Consider the following 16,731-nt stretch of genomic DNA (forward strand, 5'->3'; position numbering starts at 1 on the left):
TATTTTCTTAAGCAAATCAGTTAATCTCTTTTAATGGATGGGTGAATCCTTTTCAATTATTATTATTACTGATATAGTTTTAACAACCTTTTTAAAATTTTTTTAGACTATCACTCCTTATCAGCTTTTTCTACTCCATTAGATTGATAAAGTTTTACAGATTCCCCCTTTTATTTATTTATTTTTAATTTTTTAATGTTTATTTTTATCTTTGAGAGAGCATAAGCTGGGGAGGGGCAGAGAGAGAGAGGGAGACACAGAATCTGAAGCAGGATCCAGGCTCTGAGCTGTCAACACAGAGCCCGACGTGGGGCTTGAACTCACGAACCATGAGATCATGACTTGAGCCTAAGTTGGATACTTAACTGACTGAGCCACCCAGGCACTCCAGATTCTCCCTGTTAAGTCTTTATAGATTTAGAAGCTACACATTTCTTTTAAGTTTTTATTTTACTTTATTATTTTTTCAAATTTATGTTTTGTTTAAATTCCAGTCAGTTAACATTGTATTCTATTAATTTTGGGTGCACAATGGAGTAATTCAACAGGTCCAAACAACACCTGGTGCTGATCACAATCTCACTCCTTAATCCTCATCACCTTTTTCACCCATCCCCACACCCACCTCCCTCTGGTAACCATCAGTTTGTTCTCTATAGTTAAAGTCTGTTTCTTGATTTCTCTCTCTCTCTCTCCTCTTTTTCTCTTTGCTGTTTGTTTTGCTTCTTAAATTATGCATTTGAGTGAAACTATATGGTATTTGTCTTTCTCTGACTTGTTTCACTTAGCATTATACTCTGTAGCTCCATTCATGTCGTTGCAAATGGCAAGATTTCATTCTTTCATTCTTTGTTTTTTATGACTGAATAATATTCTAGTGTGTGTGTGTGTGTGTGTGTGTGTGTGTGTGTGTGTCTTCTTTATCCATTCATCAGTTGATGGACACTTGGGCTGCTTCCATATCTTGGCTATTGTAAATAATGTTGCTATAAACATAGGTGTGTATGCCTCCCTTTGAATTTTGTTTTCTTTTTTCTTTTTGTATTTTGGGGTAAATACCGAGTAGTGTGATTGCTGGATCATAGGGTACTTGGGTAATTCTATTTTTAACTTTCTGAAGAAATTCCGTATTTTTTTCCATAGTAGCTGCACTAGTTTGCATTCCCATCAACAGTGCAAGTGTTCCTTTTTCTCCACATACTCACCAACATCTGTTGTTTTTTGCATTGTTGATTTTAGCCACTCTGACAGGTTCGAGGTAATATCTAATTATAGCTTTAATTTGCATTTCCCTGATGGTAAGTGATGATGAACAGCTTTTCATATGTCTGTTGGTCGCCTATATGTCTTCTTTGGAGAGTTGTCTGTTTATGTCTTCTGCTCATTTTTTAAATTAGATTATTTGATTTTGGGGTGTTGAGTTGTACCAGTTCTTTATATATTTTGGATACTAGCCATTTATTATATATGTTATCTCCAAATAACTTCTCCCATTCCATAGGTTGCCTTTTAGTTTTGTTGGTTGTTTCTCTTGTTGTGAAGATGATTTTATTTTGATGTAGTTCATAGTTCACTTTTGCTTTTGTTTCCACAGCCTCAGGAGACATATCTAGAAAAAAGTTGCTACTGCTAATGTCAATGAGGTTACTGCCTGTGCTCTCTTCTAGGATTTTTATTGTTTAAGGTCTCACATTTAGGTCTTCAATCCATCCTGAATTTGTTTTTGTGTATAGCACAAGAAAGTGGTCCAATTTATTTCTTTTGCATATGGTTGTCCAGTTTTCTTAACACCATTTGTTGAAGAGACAGTCTTTTTTGCATTGGATATTCCTTCCTGCTTTGTTGAAAATTCATTGACCATATAGTCATGGGTTTATTTCTGTGTTTTCTATTCTGTTCCTTGATCTATGCATCTATTTTTGTGCCAGTAGCATTCTATTGATTACTACAGCTTTGTAATACAACTTGAAGTCTGGAACTGTGATTCCTCGAGCTTTACTTTTATTTTTCAAGATTGCTTTGGCTATTTGGGGTCTTTTGTGGTTCCATACAATTTTAGAATTGTTTGTTCTAGCTCTCTGAAAAATGCCGTTGGTATTGTGAGAGGGATTGCATTAAATGTGTATATTCTTCGGGTAGTATAGACATTTAAGAAATATTTGTTCTTTGAATATATGAGTATGGCATGCTTTTCCATTTATTTGTGTCATCTTCAATTTCTTTCATCAGTGTTTTACAGTTTTCAGAGACCAGACCTTTCACATCTTGGGTTACGGTTACTCCTAGGTATCTAATTATTTTTGGTGCAATTGTAAATGAGATTGTTTTCTTAATTTCACTTTCTGCTGCTTCCTTATCAGTGTATAGAAATGCAATGGATTTATGTATATTGATTTTGTATCCTGAGACTTTCCTGAATTTGTTTTCAGTTCTAGTAGGGTTTTTTTGGTGGAGTTTTTCAGGCTTTCTATACATAGTATCATATCATCTGCAAGGAGTGAAAATTTTATTCTCCCTTACTGATTTGGATGCCTTTTGTTTATTTTTATTGTTGTCTGATTGCTATGGCTAGCTTCCAGTACTATGTTGAATAAAAGTGGTGAGAGTGGACATTCTTGTCTTTGTTCCTGACCCTAGGGGAAAAGCTGTCAGTTTTTCCCAATTTAGGATAATGTTTGCTGTGGGTTCTTTCATATATGGCCTTTATTTTGTTGAGGTGTGTTCCCTCTAAACATATTTGGTTGAGGGTTTTTTTTTTTTTTTTATCATGAATGGTTGTTGTACTCTGTCAAATGTCTTTTCTGTGTCTATTGAAGTGATCATATGGTTCTTATCCTTTCTCATCTTGATGTAATGCATCACATCGATTTATTTTTGAATATTGAACCACCATTGCAGCCCAGGAATAAATCCCACTTGATTGTGTTAAATAAATATTTTAATGTATTGTTGAATTCTGTTTGCTAGTATTTTATCGAGGATTTTTGCATCTATGTTCATAAGAGATATTGGCCTGTAGTTCTCTTTTTCTGTTGTATCTATATCTGGTTTTGTTGTCAGAGTGATCCTGGCTTCATATAATGAATCTGAAAGTTTTCCTTCAACTTTTATTTTTTGGAAAAGTTTAAGAAGAGTAGATATTAACTCTTCTCTGAATGTTTGGTAGAATTCACCTGTGAGGCCATCTAGTCTTAAACTTTAGTTTGTTGCTTTTTGATTACTGATTCAACATTTTTTGCTGGTTATCTGTCTCTTCAAAGTTTCTGTTTCTTCCTATATCAGTTTTGGTAGGTCATATGTTTCCAGGAATTTGGTAGGTCATATGTTTCCAGGAATTCCAGGAATTTCCAGAAATTTCCATTTCTTTTAGGTTGTCCACTTCATTGGCATATATTTTTTCATAATGTTCTCTTATAATTGTTTTTATTTCTCCGGTGTTGCCGGTTATTTCTCCTCTCTCATTAGGGATTTGTTTATTTGAGCCCTTTCTCTTTTGTTCTTGATATGTGTGGCTAGAGGTTTATCAATTTTACTGAGTTTTTCAAAGAAACAACTCCTGGTTTCATTGATGTGTTCTATTTTTTGTTTGTTTGTTTCTATGTCATTTATTTTTTTATTATTTTTTTATTTTTTAAATGTTTATTTATTTTTGAGAGAGAGAGACAGAGCGTGAGTTGGGGAAGAGCAGAGAGAGACAGAGACACAGAATTTGAATCAGTCTCCAGGCCCTGACCTGTCAGCACAGAGCCTCGAACTCACAAACCTGAGATCATGACCTGAGCTGAAGCCAGATGCTTAACTGGCTGAGCCACCCAGGCATCCCTCTAGTTTCTATGTCATTTATATATCCTCTAATCTTTATTATTTCCTTCCATCTGCTGGTTTTAGATTTTTTTTTTTTTTTTTTTGCTTTTTTTCTAGCTCCTTTAGGTGTAAATTTAGGTTGTTATTTGAGATTTTTCTTGCTTCTTGAGGTAGTACTGTGTTGCTGTAAACTTCCCTCTTAGAACCACTTTTGCTGAATCCCAAAGGTTTTGGACGGTTGTGTTGTCATTTTCATTTGTTTCCATATACTTTTTAATTTCTTCTTTGATTTCCTGGTTGAACCGTTCATTGTTTTGTAACAAATTATTTAATCTCCATGTATTTGTGGTCTTTCCAGATCTTTTCTTGTGGTTAACTTCTAGTTTCAAAGTGTTGTGGTCAAGGAAAGATTCATGGTATGACTTTGATATTCTTGAATTTGTTGAGGCTTGTTTTGTGGGATAATATATGATCTATTCTGGGTAATGTTTTGTGTGCATTGAATCAATATGTATTCTGCTGTTTTAGGATGGAGTGTTCTGAATATATCTGTTAAATCCATCTAATCCAGTGTGTCATTTGAAGCCATTGTTTCCTTGTTGATTTTCTATTTAGATGATCTCTCTATTGATGTAAGTGGGATGTTACAGTCCCCTAATATCATTGTATTATTATCAATTAGTTCCTTTATGCTTGTTATTAACTGTTTTATATATTTGGGTGTTCTTATGTTGGGTGCATAAATATTTAGAATTTTTATATCTTCTTGTTGGATTATCTCCTTTATTATTATGTAGAGTCCTTCTTTATCTCTTGTTACAGTCTGTTTTAAATTCTATTTTGTCTGATGTAAGTATTGCTATTCTGGTTTTCTTTGACAGCCATTTGCATGATAGATATTTCTTCATCCCCTCACTTTCAAACTATAGGTATCTTTACACCTAAAATGAATTTCTCATAGGCAGCATATAGATGGATTTGGTTTTTTATCCACTCTCTTACCCTATGTCTTTTGATTGGAGAATTTAGTCTATTTATATTCAAAGTAATTATTGATAGAAATGTGTTTGTTGTCATTTTATTATTTGTTTTATGGTTGTTTCTGAACATTTTCTGTGATCCATTCTTATCTTTACCTCTTTCATGGTTTGCTGATTTTCTTTTGTAATATATTTGTGTTTCTTTCCCTTCATTCTTTGTATATTTATTAGTGTTTTTGATATATGGTTACCATTAAGTTTGTATATAACTTCTGCACATAGCAGTCTTTTTTTTTTTTTTTTTTTTTTTTACACATAGCGGTCTATATTAAGTTGATGGTCATTTCAGTTTGAACCCATTCTTTTCTCTTTTCCTCCCCATGTTTTAGCTGTATGTTTTTATATACAATATCATTTTTTATGAATTCCTTGACTGATTTTTGACAGAAGTATTTATTTTTACTGATTTTGTGATTCTCTCTCTCTCTTTTAACTTTTGTCATTTCTACCTTTATACTGTTACATTTGGTCTTTCTTTTCCACTCAAAGAGTTCACTTCAGTATTTCTTGCAGGGCTGGCTTAGTGTCATGATTTCCTTTAATTTTTGTTTATCTGGGAAACTCTTTATCTCTCCTTATATTCTGAATAATAGCCTTGCTGGATAGAATATTCTTGGCTGCAGATTTTTCCCATTCAACACTTTGAATATATCATGACACTCCCTTCTGGCTTGCAAAATTTTTGTTGAAAAATCTCTTATGGGTTTTCCCTTGTAAGTTACTTTATTCTTTGTTTAAAAAAATTTGCATTTATTTATTTTTGAGAGACAGAGAGAGATAGAGCACAAGTCAGGGAGGGACAGAGAGAGAAGGAGACACAGAATCTGAAGCAGGCTGCAGGTTCTGAACTGTCAGGACAGAGTCCAATGCAGGGCTTGAACCCATGAACCATGAGATCATGACCTGAGCTGAAGTTAGACGCTTAACTGACTGAGCCACCCAGGTGCCCCTATTCTTTTGTCTGGTTTTAAAAAATTTGTTTATCACTATAATTTACCAATTTAACTACAGTATGTCTTGGTGTGTGTCTGCTTTTGTTGATCTTGATGGGAGTTCTTTGTGCCTCCAGGATCTGGATATGTGTTTCCTTCCCTAAATTAGGGAAGTTTTCAGCTATTATTTCTTCAAATAAATTTCCTGTCCCCTTTTCTTTATCATTTTGGGTCTCGTATAATAAAAAAGTTATTAGAGTTGATAGAGTCACTGAGTTCCCCATGTCTGTTCTTGTGTTGCATAATCCTTTTCCTCTCTTGTGCTAAGCTTGATTACTTTCCGTTACTTTGTCTCCTAGGTCCATAAGTCATTCCTCTGCTTCTTGCATCCTGATGCTTTTTCTATCAAGCGTGTTTCTCATTTCATTTATCGAGCTCTTTATCTCTTATATATTATTCCTTATCTCTGTTTTAAGAGTCTCAGTCATGCCTTCACTCTTTTCTCAATTTCAGTGAGTATCCTTATGATCATTGCTTTACATTTTTTTTAACCAGGAATGTTACTTATATCTGTTTTGCCTAAATCTCTGGCCATGTCCATGTCCTGTTCTTTCATTTGGGATAAATTTCTGTCTTCATGTTTTGTCTGCTTCTCTGTGTATGTTTCTTTGTGTTGGGAAAGTCAACTATGTCTTCTGCTCTTGAAAGTAGTGAGTTTATGAAGAAGAGGTCCTGGAGTGCGTTGCAGTACAGTGTCCCCTGTTCACCAGAACCTGCCAGTTCAGGAGAGTATCCTGTGTGTGTTGCTTATACCCTGCTGTTGTGTCTGAGTTACTTTTCCTTTCAGTGCAATTGTCTGCACTGACTTTCTGTCTGTTGTGTGCTGTACTTGCTCTCTGTGGTTTTAATAGAACCTATCCAGGCAAGTTTTGGGGTGGTGTGCTCACCAGGAACTTGAAGCAGGTTGGCACTATTAGCAAATTTGTACTGGGCCACTAGTCCTATAACAGATTCTCCAAAGTGATGTGGTGGCTGGGGGATGTGCACCCAAGTGACCAGAGGCATGAGGTTCAGTGTGGTGCAAGGTGATGGCTGAGTGTGGCTGGGACCAGGTGGTTGGTCACCATGCAGAGTCTGATGCAGCACCTGTTGGCAGCTGTGCATCTGATGCCAGGTGGGATGCACAGGCAACTTCAACAAAAATTTTTTTGAGCCCATGGCTAAGACTAGTAGACTTGGAGTGGACAATTCTTCAGGAGAACTCATGGGCATAGTGTGCTGTTAGTAGTTTAGGTACCAAGTGTCTCTGCAGTGCCACGTCCTGCAGTAGCTCTGTGTTTATGTTGGGGGCAGGGGTAGAGGAGGAAAATGGTCCTGCCAGTTCCCTCATTTTCAAGGAAGTTCCCGAACACACTCTGAAATCAGTATGAATATATCTGTCTCCTGTTTGCCCCTCACATTATGCATACTGCCCTTTTTACGTTGCCTTTCTGTGCAGTCTGCTATCTCTTTAGGGGCAGAGACCTGGCTATTGTTTGCCCTCCTGGCTTATTCAGTGCTGAGTCAGCTGACTTTTAAAGCTCCAGGCTCCAAGTCCAACTAGTTTTAAAAACTCACAGAATTCAGCCCCTCTGACTTTTAAAGCCCAGGGGATTAGTCTGCCCTCTGTGAGTTTCCTGGTGTGAGGGCCCATTTCTCTGCCCTATCCAGGTGGACAGCTCCCCCTCTCTTGCAGGAAGCCTCTCCATGCTTTTCTGATCTTCCTAAACTTTTAGATGCAGCTTCTTCTCTATATTTAGTTGTGGAATTTGTTCTGCCACTCTTCGGATCAGTCTCTGGTTTATTGATATAAATGTGGGTTGGAGTGAGGTCAGAGTCTCCTTACTCTGCCCTCTTCCCAAGCTCCATCTTGGAAGCTACACATTTGGTTTCTATTCTTTAGTTATTCTTAACTTGTAAACCAACATCTTTTTAGTTATAAATTTTTCTAACATAGCATTTCTATCCTGCCTCTGAATGTGACGTGGTCCTTAGCACATATAAACTATCTGTAAAATATTCTATCCATCTTGTATTTGTTTCTTGTTTCCTTTAAAAACAAGGTTTTGTTTTTCTGTTTAATATTTGTATTTACCAAAACATTTTATCTTTTTCTCTGGTCACCTTTCAGTTTTCCTTCATTTTGCCACATTTCACTTACCCTTTTTCCCCCTTTTCTTGAATTAATCATTTAATATTTTTTATTAATTAAAAAATATTTTTAAATGAGGGTCTGTGGGTACTTTTAATTTTTCTATGTCTTGAATCTTGAGTTATAGTTTATCTGGGTATGAAATTTGCGGTTGAGATTTACTAATTTTTCTCAAGTTGAAGATATAATTTCATTGTCTCTGTCATCTATTGTTGTTGAGAAGTTCCACTGTAATTTTAAATGTAATTCCTTTATAGATAATCTGTTTTCTCTCTTGTAGCTGTAAACATTTTCTTTTTATTCTTCATGTTCTTCAGAGTTTTACTCTGATGTTTCTGGGAATGGCTTTACCATTATTTACCCTGATTGGTACGTGGAATGTACTTTCCACCTGAATATTAGTCTGATGTCTTTCTTCAAATTTGGACAATTTTAAATTCTGGATAGTGCTTCCACTTCCTTGTCTGAGAACTTCTGTTGGGTATTTAGAGCTGCTCAAGTCATTCTCTGTGTATCTCAATTGCATAAAATCTCTCTGTGGTACATTCCTTGCAATGCACCACTTCTCTATGTCAGGGCTAGAAATATCGCATTTACTGAGTTTTTTTCAACTCAATGCTTTTATATTATTCATTTATTTCTATTCAAAAATTTTTCAGTCTTTTAAAATGGAAGTTATTCATTTATCTTATTGGACAAGTCAAATATCTATTTTAAAGTTTGGCACATGACTCCCACAAACTTAGTTTCCTATGGGACATATTCATGTTCTGAACGTTGATTTTGTTGGCTGTCTACCTCAGTATTAGATTTCTTCCTCTGTTTTGGAATTTTGCTTTGCAGGCTTATTTTGTGTGGGAGGCTTTTGTTTTTGTTTTTCTTTTTTCTGTTTCCTTTTGTGCTTACCCTTCCTAGGCCAGTGGTTTTGTGGTTCCCTTTGCCCAGCTGCTCAGGACTCCCTGCTCTAAACCTGGCTTTAGAGGACTCCTGTCCCACAGTGGTACTGGGGACAGTATCATGGCTTACTTCCTGACTTGACTGGGGACTTCATTTCTATGTTCTGTTTTCTTCCTGGACTTGTAGCTTGCTAAAAATTCTAGCCCCCAGGGGATGGTTAGCTACAAATTTTAGTTTATTTACTTTCTTTTTTGAACCTTATTGGGAGTGGGGGTGGGAGTTATTAAGTAATTCTAGCCTGGATCCCTATTTTTGAGTGGAGGAATTTTATCCTCTTTACCCCACTGGACCCAAACTGTAGGCTGCTATGGCCTCCTTCTAGAATGGGTATCTTACAGGCCCTGGCCTCAGCAGAGCAAGAAAAACTTGTGTTTCTCTTCTGTTTCTGGATAATATAGAGATTTATCCTGTTTTTAGATCCTTATTAATGCCTTTAGTTTTCTATTTTTCTATATTATCTATTTCTTATCTGTGTTTGGATTGAGAGAGGTGTGTCCCATTAATGAGTCTTAATTAGGGAATCAATGGATAGACTTATGTTTTAAAAAGAGCCTTTGGGGCGCCTGGGTGGCGCAGTCGGTTAAGCGTCCGACTTCAGCCAGGTCACGATCTCGCGGTCCGTGAGTTCGAGCCCCGCGTCAGGCTCTGGGCTGATGGCTCGGAGCCTGGAGCCTGTTTCCGATTCTGTGTCTCCCTCTCTCTCTGCCCCTCCCCCGTTCATGCTCTGTCTCTCTCTGTCCCAAAAATAAATAAAAAACGTTGAAAAAAAAAAAAAAAATTAAAAAAAAAAAAAAAAAAAAAAAAAAAAGAAAAAAAAAAAAATAAAAAAAAAATAAAAAGAGCCTTTGGTCATTGTGTAAAACAGTTTGAGGGCCACAGCTGGAAGGCAGGGAGGCAGGTTATATGGCTATTTTATAGTTCAAGTGAGGTGACCTTAACTTGGACTTGGGGCATAGCAGTGGAAACAAGAGAAGGTCATTGATGCAATTTACATATAGCTGCTAGAAACCACAGGCGTTTTTCATCAAATGAAATGGAGTAGTGTCTCCCTCCAGATATTCCTATGTTGGTATTGCAAATTCCCACGAGAGCTTTTCCAGGTGTTACCCCTCTCATTTTGCTCTTATTACATTGTTTTTTAATTCTTCACTTTTTATTTTAAAATATCCCTTCCACATCCTTCCTCTTCACTGTTTTTCTATCCCACATCCCATTCCAGTGCTCACAGTTGCCAGCAGAGTCCAGGGTATGTGTTCAGGAAGAGGACCTGGGCAGGGGTCAGACTGGGGAGGGGCCCTAGGTGGCTGCTGAGTCTCTTCTCCTGGGCTTGGGAGGGTTGTGAGATTCTTCTCAGCCTCCCAGCCCCTCCTCCCATACCACCTCCAAGCTTCCTCTACTGTCTAAAGTCAAGTGGGCTTCTGAGCTGCTGCTGAAGGCAGGGGTGGCTCACAAGCACAGAAGAGAAACTTTCTAGAGGCTCTTCCTCCCTATTCTCAATCTTTCTAAAGGCTCCCTATTTGAATAATGGCGAATTTCTCACTCTTTCAATGTGATCTCAATTTCCTATTCAAGTGTCTTCCTAAATAAATCTATCCTGTATGAACTCTATCCCCATCCAATGGCTTCAAAGCAGCTACAGCTGTTGCATTTGGGGAGGGGTAAAATGTAGAGGTAGGTGAATCCTGTGTAAAATTAAATTGTGGCAACAAAGGACCCAAAACCATTTATATCTGTTTATAGACTCTGAGAAAGGATGAACTAAGTAGGGGGGAAATTTGGTACAAAAAGGTGGCATTACATTGTCCCCTCTAATTTACTACAACATCCCAAGTATTTACCAGGTCTTTCAGATCAATCCCTTGTTTTGGACTGGCTTTGGTAAGTTAAACTAGTAAGCATTTAGTAGAGTGATAGGAGATCTAATTTTTTCTCATGAAATCTGGGGAACTGGTTAGGTAATAAATAATAATAATAATAATGATAATGATAACAAATTCAACCACTGAAACATGGAACAAGAACTACCCTTGTATTTGTGTCTATTGGCACCAACATGAAGAGATTCTGTGAGAAGCTCTCATGGTGCTTTCTGTTCCTTCCTCAACATTTTCATTCAGATAAAATCAGAGTGCCAGGTGAGAATGAAGGGAAAGGAAAATCATAAAGGGCCACAGTGAAGTCTGAGGGACAGAGGAACATGGAGGAAGGGAGTTGATAGACTGACATATTTGCTTGTTTATTCAAAAGACATCCCTTTAATGCTTAGTCCATGCCAGTGTTGTACAAAGTATGAGGATGTGATGTGAGCAGAGAAAGCCCTCTGCTTCCAGGACAGGCCCCAAGACAGATATATATTTGTCTGTGGTGGATACATCTAGGACAGGGAATTAAAAACAACATGTGCCCTCTGAAGGTGAGGAAGGTTTGTGGGCTGGTTGGAACACTGTTTCCCAGGTCAGTGGTTCAGCTGCCTGGGAACACAGACTGTCCCTTCCAGGTGTCTCCTTCCCAAGTGCTTCTCAGCCCGGAATTCAGGGAGGAGGCACATTTTGGTTCTGAGCCAAAAGTGGGGAGCAACATTTCTCAGAATTATGTTTCAGACCTGGCAAAGCTTCCACACTGATGACCAAAATCAACTTCTCTTGGAGGCATTTCTTTTCTGCTTTTCTCTCTTACAGGTAGGAAAAGAATAAGAATGGGGAGGGAGGGCAAAGAAAGTCATGATGCTGAGGCCGACTGGAGGGTAGTTTTCAATGTCAGGCACTGAAAACTTTTTTGAGCCCTAGCCGGTGCCCAGGGTTTTCCTGACATTCATACAGATGACAGGCCTTCTCTAGAAGTTAATGCTAACTGGGCTATAAGAACGCTGACAGAAAAAATATAAAAGCACGAGCAGCATTACAGCAAAATCAGTGCTCAGTCACTCAGGTGACTGAGTCAGAGCAATCACAAGAAGGGCATTGTAGAAATAACTTTTACTGTATCTATGCCTCCCTCCTCAATATCACCCCTTGTGGCTATGAATACCTTTGAGATTTTGTGTGTAATTCTTATAATTTTGGTACAAGGACTTATTAGACTGTGCAGGTCATTTGAAACCGTCAGGTCCCAGTTAATTTGGATACTCTGCTAAACACGATTACTGTCCGTGTGAGTTAGGCTTCCAGGGAGAATATTGAACAATGGGAATGTCGTTTATCTGTAAGTAATGTCAAGCCTGTAATGAGAATGCATTTTATTGGGTGAGGAAAGAGCTCTTGCCCTTGGCTCAACAAGAAGTCATACTAAACTGCAGCCCCCCCTGGGGTCACTGGACAGAAAGGGTCTTTCTTCACTTGGGTGTCCATTGACCAGGGTGCCCATTGCATGTGCAGCTAGGACCCTTCGAACACTGAATGGGCTCATCATCCCCAGGCTTTCACTGGTTTTCTCTTTAGCTGCACACCCCTGCACAGTTCATTACTGAGGTGAGGAGAAAATGCCAGCTTCCATGGAAATTGTGGAAATGCTATCAGACATTAAGGGTTAATGAATGTGAACAGGTGTGCGATTAGATGCAGCTGAGAATAACAAGGCTCAGCTGCTTGGCTCCTTGGTGCTTATTATAGTCTATCTTTAAAGCTGCTAAAAGAAAGCAAGGGATTCTGTTGCTCAGGTGATTTTTCTAAAACAATTTTTTCTTTTTCACTAAGCATTTTCTTTTTTGCCCATGTAGCTAATAATCTCATTTCTTGGTGGCTCTTCCCTCAGAATTGGTTTCATCATTGGCAGCTCCAGAAGGTTGACTTGCTCACACACAAGTCTCTGCATTGTGAATCCAGAGTGTATGGTAATTGGCAACAGTAAAAACTGGCCCTACCAGCCAGAAGTAATTTACAATCTCATGTTTCTAATCAGTGCTTTATAAGGAAAAGCTTGCACAAATGGTAGAAACTTTTCATAAGTCTTGTCTCTTTCAACAGAAGACACTATATTTTAGTCTCAGAACTTTATTGTACTCTTTTTTGAGTGTTGTTGCTAACATTGGAATTCCTTCCAGTCATCCATTGGATGACATTGTCCAATTTCTTTTCATCATGTGCATGACACCAAAAGTAAAGAGTTGAAGGCTCCCAGAGATTGCCCCCTCCCAATAGGGGCCCATCCATGAACAATGTCTGATGGGATATGGAATGTGGAAAAACACAGCTTTTGTTTTTGGGTATATTTAATTAACCAAAGGTGACAAAGTCTATGTCATATACACAGTGCTAAGGATTGATTGGACACATAGGAAACTAATTCTTCTCTCAAAGAAATTGTATTTGGAGGGGGGAGACCAGGCCCTATTATGTAATGAATCCTAAATATTTTTCATCATATTACCCTTGTTTTAAAACTATGGAGTCAGAACAAGATTTGGTTTCCCATTGATGACATACCTGGAGCTCAATCTGGGCTCTGGCTCCATTAGCAGATTTAGACACCTAGTTGGCAGTTTCTGCTGTGGGAATTGTCAGCTCTTGCATCTTGGGTTTGAGCTACTCAAATTCACGCCATAAAGGGAGACCAAAAAACTTGATACTGAATATTCACTTATGGTGAGAAACCAAAGTTCAAAGAAGACTGGGATATTACTTATAACAGCATCACATACAGACATTCCTATAGCTGGGTTCGTTGTGGGAAAAGATGCAAACAGCATGTCTTGCATTTCTCAAAAGGCAAGATGTCTCCTATGGTGTTCAGAACTCTCCTGAACACATTGTAGGTTGAAACCTATATTCAACATTCATGACAGGAGGGGAGAAGTGAGGAGGGGCTCTCAGGGAGCTGAATGTTAGATTCTGGAAAATGTCCCTGACCACAGTGGTAGCTTTCCACAGCTGCAACTGGATGAACTTTTAATTATCCATTTCAGGGAAGCAGGAAGGAGAGGTTCTGGAAGCTCACTCCAAACCCTCTTAACTGCCCATATTTCTCCCAACCTCCTTGGTATGGTAGAAAATCTTCCGAAATTAGACTGAAATTTTAAAATGCAAATACTGGGGGCACCTGGGTGGCTCTGTTAGTTAAGTTTCTGAATTTGGCTCAAGTCATGATCTTGCAGTTTGTGAATTTGAGCCCATGTGGGGCTCTGTGCTGACAGCTCAGAGCCTGGAGCTTGCTTCAGATTCTGTGTCTCCCTCACTCTCTGCTCCTCCCCTATTAGTGCTTTTTCTCTCTTTCTCTAAAAAATAAATAAATGTAACAAAATGTAAACACTGGTTGAGGTGACACACTGAAATTTATCCCCAATAAATTAGGATCACACTACTGGTCAAGTACAAATGAGTGATAACAGACTTGCTTTTTAAACTTTCATCTAGGGAGAGGTAGAGGGAGGGAATTCAGGGTAACTCTGGGAATCTGAATGCAGGGAGAAGGATTACCAAGAGGAGAAGCAGAAGAGAAACCTTATATCTGAAATGATGGTGATAGAAACATCGATTGGTTTACTATGTACTAGGCACATACTAAGTACTCAATTCTGTTCAGTCCTAACAATACTATGAAGTAGGGATTATTCACTCCCATTCTACAGATGAGGAAGCAGAGGTTTCAGAAGCCACACAGTGAAAATCCTCAGATTTCCAGGAGGCTCTGTGGACCTTTGTGGCATAGCTTCAAGAGTTTATAATTTGCTTTTTTGTTTCTTCTCATTCAGGTACTTTGATACAAAGAAAGTTTTGTACTCAAAGCACCATTAGCTGAGATTTTCCTTTGTATTCAAAAAGCCGAGTTCCTAGCAAGAGTTTAGAGCAGTGATGCTAAGTACCCGAAGAGAGTTGCTGGATGGAATGTAGACATCAGGGAGACAGGCCTAGGCCAACATTCCTGGGAAGCTCCCAGAAGGGCCAAGCTGTGGGTAGGGTCTTGGGGAGAAGAAAGAGGACAGAGGCATCCACATTTGGAAAATGGGGAGGATAAATAGGTTGCAAAAATATTAGAAATATAAAAAAAAACATAAAGAAATTCATTGGTCCCTTGATGGGAGTAAAGATGAAAGAAAAGAGGGAATTACAGTGATGGAGATTCTGGTATTGGTCAACTAGAGAATGATTCTACTGTCTCTTCTGACTGGAGTCAGATTTGAGCTCTAACTCTGTCCTTGGATCATTACCACCTGTCTCTCTCACACCCTTGGGTACTCTTTATCCATTACTTGCTCTACTTTTCTCCTCAGCATCATCATGCTATCTGATAGACTTATTTTGTTTTTGTGTCCAAGATTGTAAAGTCCCAGGGTGGGGATATTTGACATCTTGGGTTTTTTTTTGGCTATATCCCTAGAATTTAGAGCAAAAAAGAACTAAGTGTTCTGTTTCTGTCTCTCATATATATAGATATAGATAGATATAGATATAGATAGATGATATAGATATAGATATAGATATAGATATAGATATAGATAGATATAGATAGATATATATCCTTAATGTAGATATGTATATGTAAATATATACACATCTATCTCCAGAGCATTGAATCATATTTTATATTTTATATATTTTTTAATTTTTGAAGAAAGGAGGAAATTTACTACAAGTGGTAAATAGATAGTTTATTGTATTAATCAGAAATATTTCCAAATCAATATTTAGGAATAAGGGGAAATAAAAAGACCCGGAGAATAGAAAGACCTGACAAGTTTGTGTAAGTCTTGCATGTCTGGGGCTGCCTGGGAAGAAGGGAGTCAGGGGATTTCATCAATGTTTCTGGCACAGATGCCTGGGGGCAAGAATCCTAAGGACCCTGGTGACTGGAAGGTGAAGAGCTGGTACTGAATCTTGCAGCTGGTGCCTTGTTGCTAGATAAGGAGTGGGGCGTGGGCAAAATTAGTCATATCACCAAGCCTTGATAGAATGATGGAAAAGAAATACTCTAGGAACATGATTCTGCCAGTCCCTAGAAGAACATAAATTAAGATCTTCGATAAGGAGAAATTAAGAAGGTTTTATGTCTCCTTAAATCTCCTTGTACTGAATTAAAACTACAGAGAAAAGCTTTTAGTGCAAATAAGCCCTACATTTACATGTACTCTTAGTATACTTTGGTGATTTATTTTTTTATCTCTCTTATTTTCTGGTAAATACATTTGGAATTATACATTTCATCTTTAGTATTACATTTGTTTTATCACATGCATATTGACACAAGCATTTTTATTATTCAGTTTTAAGTATTTTCAAATTTCACATAACTTCTTCAAATAAGATATATTTAGTGGTGTTTTTGTTTCTAGACATATGGTCTTAAAATTTTTTTTTAGCTAGCATTTTTTATCAATGATTTCCATTTCTACTTTGTTGTGATAAACAAACATGGTCTATACTGTTTTTTCCTGCAATTTATTGAGGAGTGCTATGTGGTCTGTTACTGGTCAGGTTTTATAAATACCATATGTATGTTTAAAAAATCATTTTTATGTTTGGTAGGTATGATTTTTCATGTCTAATATTTCAAGCTTATTAGTCACACTGTTTAGATATTCTATATGCTAATTTTTGACAGCTTGATTTATCACTATAAGGATTCTGTTCAATCTCTTTGATAAGCTATAATGTCAGATGCATATAAGTTAATGATCCATTTTTATCTCTATATTTCAACCTTTGTATTTATTTAATTATTTATTTAAAAACTTTTTTATTAACATTTATTCATTTTTTGAGAGTGAGAGAGACAGAGCGTGAGCAGGGGAGGGGCAGAGAGAGAAAGGGAGACGCAGAATCTGAAGCAGGCTCCAGGCTCCAAGCTGTCAGCACAGAGCCTGACATGGGGCTCC

Source organism: Panthera onca, chromosome B4 (assembly GCF_046562875.1).
Source record: "Panthera onca isolate mPanOnc1 chromosome B4, mPanOnc1 haplotype 2, whole genome shotgun sequence".
NCBI classification, from domain to species: domain Eukaryota; kingdom Metazoa; phylum Chordata; class Mammalia; order Carnivora; family Felidae; genus Panthera; species Panthera onca.